The sequence below is a fragment of the Chenopodium quinoa genome, unplaced genomic scaffold, assembly GCF_001683475.1.
Source record: "Chenopodium quinoa cultivar QQ74 unplaced genomic scaffold, ASM168347v1, whole genome shotgun sequence".
NCBI lineage: Eukaryota > Viridiplantae > Streptophyta > Magnoliopsida > Caryophyllales > Amaranthaceae > Chenopodium > Chenopodium quinoa.
The window spans coordinates 463,606-470,335 of record NW_018743946.1 but is presented as its reverse complement, the minus strand read 5'-3'; positions in this window follow the sequence as shown (position 1 = coordinate 470,335).

The following is a 6,730-nucleotide window of genomic DNA, read 5'->3' as shown; positions in this document are numbered from 1 at the left end:
TTGGATTTGTACCATCATCCCCGAACCCTTATTTGGTTCATGACCTTATGGAGTTGACGATCTCTTGGATCGTTAAGGGGTGTAACCTTCATCCTATGAACGGTTTACAAGTTCCTTAAAAACTTGTTGGCGAATCTTTTGCTCTATCTTCTTCCCTTTTGGACGCCACCGTACTTTAGTGTATGATCACAGTGGGGTTCAAGCTAGTGGGATTTTAAAGGCTTGAAATTATTCCCTACAGATAGTATGATTTTTCCATTTTATTTTAAAGCTAAAATAAAATTAATAATCAAGCTAGTAATAAATCAACAAGTGGCAAGCTCATGCGAGTGGTTAGGTGAGGACCACTTGGAGAAGGGGGGGGGGACCAAGCTTGCTCCCCACTCCCTCTCCCATAACCGGCCACCTCACTCCACACACACTCAAGGACCACAAGCAACATGGCACCAACCCTTGGGCACCAAGGCAGCCAAGGTGGGCTGCCATGTGCTGCTGTCCGTGGCAGCCACGCCCAGCAAGCCCAGCAGGCCCAGCACTCGCATGCGGGCTGCCAGGCACTGCTGGCCAGCAAGCCTAGCATGCTTGTGCGGGCTGCTGCTGGCCTTGTGCCTTGGCCAGCGCTGCTAGGCAGCAAGCAATGGCCTAGCCATGCTGCTGCTAGCTGTGGCGAGCTGGCGCGCCTAGCGTGCTAGCTGCTGCAGCTTGTTGCGGCATGGCTTGCTAGCCATTGCGCGCACAAGGCTGTGCCTAGCATGCTAGCACGCACTAGGCAGCGCCTAGCCTTGCGATGCTAGCATGGGTCAGCCTAGGCTCGGCTTGGTGCGCATGCTAGCCACCATGCTAGGCCATACGCCCTTAGCACTCGGTTTGTTTGGGCATTCCGATGCTAGGGGTATTTTGGTCTTTTGTTGATTTATTACTATTTCTCGTCTCGTCTTTCACTATTTTTTGACTCAACTTCCGACGCTCGGTTTCGACGCTCTAAGCTCGAATTTTTGACGTCTAAATAAATATTACTCGGTCGACTCATTAATTCCTTCCGAATTAATTCGTCGGTTCGGTTTGTTGAATGCTTGGGTGTGACCCGAAGGTTTCAGTCAAGATTAAGCTGTAACATAATTATTCATTAATATTACTAATCGGAAGCGGCCTCCACCCAGGCATTCCGATCACTTGACCTCACTGAATATATTAGCTTTCTAATAATTCTGAACCCACTAACGAAATAGTACACTTGTTCGAAGGACACCATTCCTTTCAATCTCCCACTTGTCCTTCCGGACAAGTGCGCATTTTTTGTATAGCCTTTTTCCTATGTCGCTTAATGTCTCTTCATGAACTATAGGGTAAGATTTATTTTGTCATCCTTATTACGTCCAGAAGTGTTTCCCGATTTCGAGTCCGACTGTCAATAAACAGATGATTTCTAAAATCCATCTGAGCACGGCCATGCATTTTACAGTCTCGCTCTACGAGAGGCCTTGTATACAACAAAGACATCCTCCCTATTTTAGTAGGGGGACATTCCCAGTCTTGTAATGTAGCTCCTCTTACTGAGAGGACCTAGTCGCCCGAGTGTTGCCGTTATAATCCCCTATTACGGCAGACGTTTAACAACATCAAAGCGAACTAGTACTCAAACAAGAAAACTCACAATACTCATGGTCGAGGAAATAGGTTCCAATAGCCATAATGAGAAGTATACTTATGACAAATTTTTAATTTCTTAAAGTATTCTCATAGGTCGATCCAGTATAGTTCTAAACCAATACCTGTGCAAATGATTTATGACAATCATGTCCTTGTAGCACATGAAACAGTGCTATAAATCAAACTACACACTAATCTCAATCGGTCATTAATCGTCCATCGTTTAAATGACCTTGATTAGGGATAATTTTCGATTATAATATTCAATGTTCACTTAATAGGTGTTTCCTTACCAAGACTGGTCTTGATACCATATTTTGAATATTCTCAGAATCGAATGGACTCATTATTTAATCCTAAACCACAATTAAATAGCATAACAGAGTAATAAAATATTGCATGAAATTTTATATTACTCCAAAACTTGAATGGTTTTCCTTAGCGTCTTACATTAATTTTTCTCAAAATTAACTAAAACACTAAACAAGGAAATCAAAGCCAGTCTCCTACATGCTTGATTCCCATTCCCTCAACGTGCTTGTTGTGCTTCACTTGAGGCAAAGGTTTAGTAAGTGGATCGGCTACATTGTCATCATTTCCAACTTTGCAAATTCTGATTTCACCCTCTGATTTCCATTCTCGAATCATGTGAAATCGCCGCTGGACATGTTTGACCTTCTGATGTTCCCTAGGCTCTCTGGCCTGAGCAATAGCTCCATTGTTGTCACAATAGAGGGCTATTGGACCCTTTATAGAGGGTACAACATCAAGTTCACCAACGAACTTACGAATCCAAACAACCTCCTTAGCTGCTTCGGCAGCTGCTAAGTATTCGACTTCAGTTGTAGAATCAGCAGTTGTACTCTGCTTTGCGCTCTTCCAACTAAACGCCCCTCCATTTAGATAGAACACATATCCAAATTGCGATTTAAAATCGTCTCTATCTGTCTGGAAGCTTGCGTCGGTATAACCTTCCACAACTAAATCCTCTGCGCCACCATACACCAGGAATTTATCCTTGTTCCTTTTCAGGTACTTTAGGATATTTTTGGCCGCAGTCCAATGCGCCTCTCCTGGGTCTGATTGGTAACGGCTCGTAGCACTCAAGGCATACGATACATCTGGCCTAGTACATATCATGTCATACATGATCGATCCAATAAGCGAAGCATATGGAATTTGATTCATTCTTACCCGCTCATCAAGTGTCTGTGGACACTGCTTCTTGCTTAGGGTTATGCCATGTGACATTGGCAGGTGACCTCTCTTGGCATCCTCCATGCCAAATCGAGCAAGTACCTTATCAATATAAGTACTCTGACTCAATCCAATCATCCTTTTTGATCTATCCCTATAGATCTTGATGCCTAGTATGTACTGAGCCTCTCCCAAGTCTTTCATTGAGAAGCACTTTCCAAGCCAGGCCTTTACAGACTCTAACAACGGAATGCTGTTTCCAATGAGCAATATTTCATCGACATATAAGACTAGGAAGGAGATGTCACTCCCACTAACCTTCTAGTAAACACAAGATTCATTTGGATTTTTGATAAAACCAAACTTACTGATGGCTTCATCGAATCGCAGATTCCAACTTCTGCTTGCTTGCTTTAGTCCATAAATGGACTTCTTAAGCTTACAAGCTTTCCTAGCATTGTTTTGGTCGACAAAACCTTCAGGCTGTGTCATATACACAGTTTCTTCCAAATAACCATTAAGGAAGGCGGTTTTGACGTCCATCTGCCATATTTCATAATTGTAATATGCAGCAATCGCTAGGAGGATCCGAACGGATTTAAGCATTGCGACTGGTGAAAAGGTTTCATCGTAATCAATACCATGAACTTGTCTGTAACCTTTTGCCACCAATCTAGCTTTGTAAATGAATACACTTCCATCTTTTTCGGTTTTCAACTTGAAAATCCACTTACATCCGATAGGTGTATAACCTTCGGGTAAGTCAACCAAGTCCCAGACTTGATTTTCAAACATGGAATCCATTTCAGATCTCATGGCCTCTTGCCATTTAGCAGAGTCGATGCTTGCCATCGCTTGCTTGTAGGTTGCCGGTTTATCTCCATCCATAATCAGGATGTCCTGATTCTCGGTTAATACTAAACCAAGATATCTATCAGGTTGAGATCTCAGCCTCTGAGACCTACATAGGGTAATGGATTGAGCATTTGCATTGTCGGTTCGACTTTGCACATTTTGATCATTTTAACTTGCGTCAACAGATGTTGTTTGAGCACTTTGACTGTCATTATGATTTTGTTGCTCATCCTCACGAACTTCGTCGAGTTCGATTTTCCTCCCACTTGTCATTTTGGAAAGTTGCTCCTTCTCCAAAAAGACACCATCGCGAGCAACAAACACTTTGTTCTCCGATTTGTTGTAGAAGTAATAACCTTTGGTTTCTTTTGGGTAGCCCACGAAGTAAACCTTGTCAGATTTGGGATGAAGTTTGTCAGAAATCAATTTATTGACATATGCTTCGCATCCCCATATCTTTAGAAAAGATAACCTGGGAGGTTTCTTCGTCCATAATTCATATGGAGTCTTTTCTACAGCTTTTGATGGAGCACGGTTCAGTGTTAGTGCCGCAGTTAGAAGTGTGTGTCCCTAGAAAGAGATAGGAAGATCACTAAGACCCATTGTTGATCGTACCATGTCTAACAAGGTCCGATTTCTCCTTTCGGATACTCCGTTCCATTGAGGAGTTCCTGGAGGTGTCAATTATGAAAGTATACCCTTTTCTTTCAGATGGTCATCGAATTCTTGGCTCAAGTATTCACCACCTCGATCTGATCGAAGGGCTTTGATTTTCTTGCCAAGCTGATTTTCAACTTCACTCTGAAATTCTTTGAACTTTTCAAATGATTCAGATTTATGCGACATGAGGTAGACATAGCCATATCTACTATAGTCGTCTGTGAAAGTGATGAAATATCGATGTCCATTTCTTGTGGTTGAGCTCATTGGTCCACATACATCGGTATGTATAAGACCTAATAAGTCACTTGCCCTTTCTCCCAACTTGGAGAATGGCTGTTTAATCATCTTGCCTAATAGACATCCCTCACAATTCTCAAACGATTCTAAATCGAAAGAGTCAAGAACACCTTCTTGTAGAAGTTTCTTGATGCGTTTGATGTTAATGTGGCCAAGACGACAATGCCACAAGTAAGTCTGATTTGACTCTATGGTCTTAACTCTTTTGGTATCATTATTCACATTATAAACTTGTTTGTCTAAAGAAAGCAAATAAAGGCCATTTTCAGAATGTGCAATACCATATAAAATATTATCGAGATAAAACGAACATTCTTTGTCCTTTACTCGAAATTCAAAACCTTTGGCGTCCAACGCCGAAATTGAAATAATGTTTTTGGTAATGTTAGGAACATAATAAACATTATCGAGTTCCAAAACTAGCCCGGTGGGCAAAGACAAACTTAGAGTTCCTACGGATACGGCACCAATTCTGGCTCCATTGCCGACCCGGAGTTCAATCTCTCCCTTCTCTAACCTTCTAGCGTTCCTTAGTCCCTGAGAATTAGAACAAAGGTGTGAGCCACATCCGGTATCTAATACCCATGATGTTAAGCTAGTGAAGTTAAAGTCTATAACGAATATACCTGATTCAGAAGCAACGGCTCCGTTCTTCTTATCTTCCTTGAACTTGAGGCAATCTCTCTTCTAATGTCCCTTCTTCTTACAGTAGAAACATTCGGAATCAGATTTAGAAGACGCTACCTTCTTATCCTTGGTAGATTTAGACTTAGGCGGAAAAGTTTTCTTCTTACCTTTCCCCTTAAAGCCTTTCTTCTTCTTGCCCGAAAATTTAAATGGCTTGCCCTTTTTAATCATGAGCATATCATTCTTCCCCTCATCCTTGAGCGTTTGCTCAGCTTGCTTCAACATACCATGAAGCTCGGTGAGGGTTTTCTCCATGTCGTGCATATTATAGTTCATCTTGAACTGATCATAGCCTTTGTGCAGCGAGTGGAGAATGATGTCAATTGCCATCTCAGTTGAATACCCCGCATCAAGCCTTCCCATGTTTTCAAACAATCCAATCATTTTGAGTACATGTGGGCTGACTGGCTCTCCTTTCTTGAGCTTGCTCTCAAGGATCTGCCTGTGGGTTTCAAACCTTTCAGTTCTGGCCTGCTCTTGGAACATATTCTGCAATTCAGAAATGATCTCAAAAGTTGTCTCCTTTTCAAAGAAAGTCTTTTGAAGCTCAGGACACATTGTGGCCAACATGATGCATTTGACATCTCGATTGGCACTTTGCCATTGATTTAGGGCAGCTTGAGTCACCTCCTCATTGGGAGCCTCGGCCATTTCCTCATCAAGGACATATTCCTTTTTCTCTTGCATGAGAACAATTCGCAAGTTCCTTTGCCAATCAAGAAAATTAGGCCCACTCAGCTTCTCCTTGTCGAGAATTGAGCGTAACGAGAATTGGTTGTTTGAGTTATTTGAAGACATGATTCTACAATTGAAAGAATTTGTAATGAAAAACCATTCATTATACTTAAATAAGATTGAATTCATGCATTTTAATCAAACTTATTTAAAACGTCTTATTCACACATTAAAGATTGTCCCCATTTTAGGTGAGAATAAGTCGATTCCAAGATCCAAAGAAACAAAGAGTGGTTAAGCATGCTTTGGCTTGTCTTAACACTCAATCTCCTAAGGTAAGCAATGCTTTGCTAATGGCTCCAAGCCACTCTTGGTTGAATAAATCGTCGCATCCAATGCTCTCTAAACAATTTATTCACTTTGCCACGACATGTTAGGACTCCATCACTCATATCGTTGAGTATAACCAAAACCACCTTGCATACCCGGTATGCCTTACGTTCCTTGGAGAAATAGTGATGCCTCGCTTTGGCGTAGCCCACCACTACCCTCGTTCGGTTGGTAAGTGTGTTTTGGAATGGCAAGTTTTACTCAATATTTTAGGGACCTAGGGTTTCTATGTTGGTTGATTTAAGTAAACTTAATTAATCATCTCAACATTCGAAATCCTAAACATGCATCTTACATATAATTCATATATATAAAC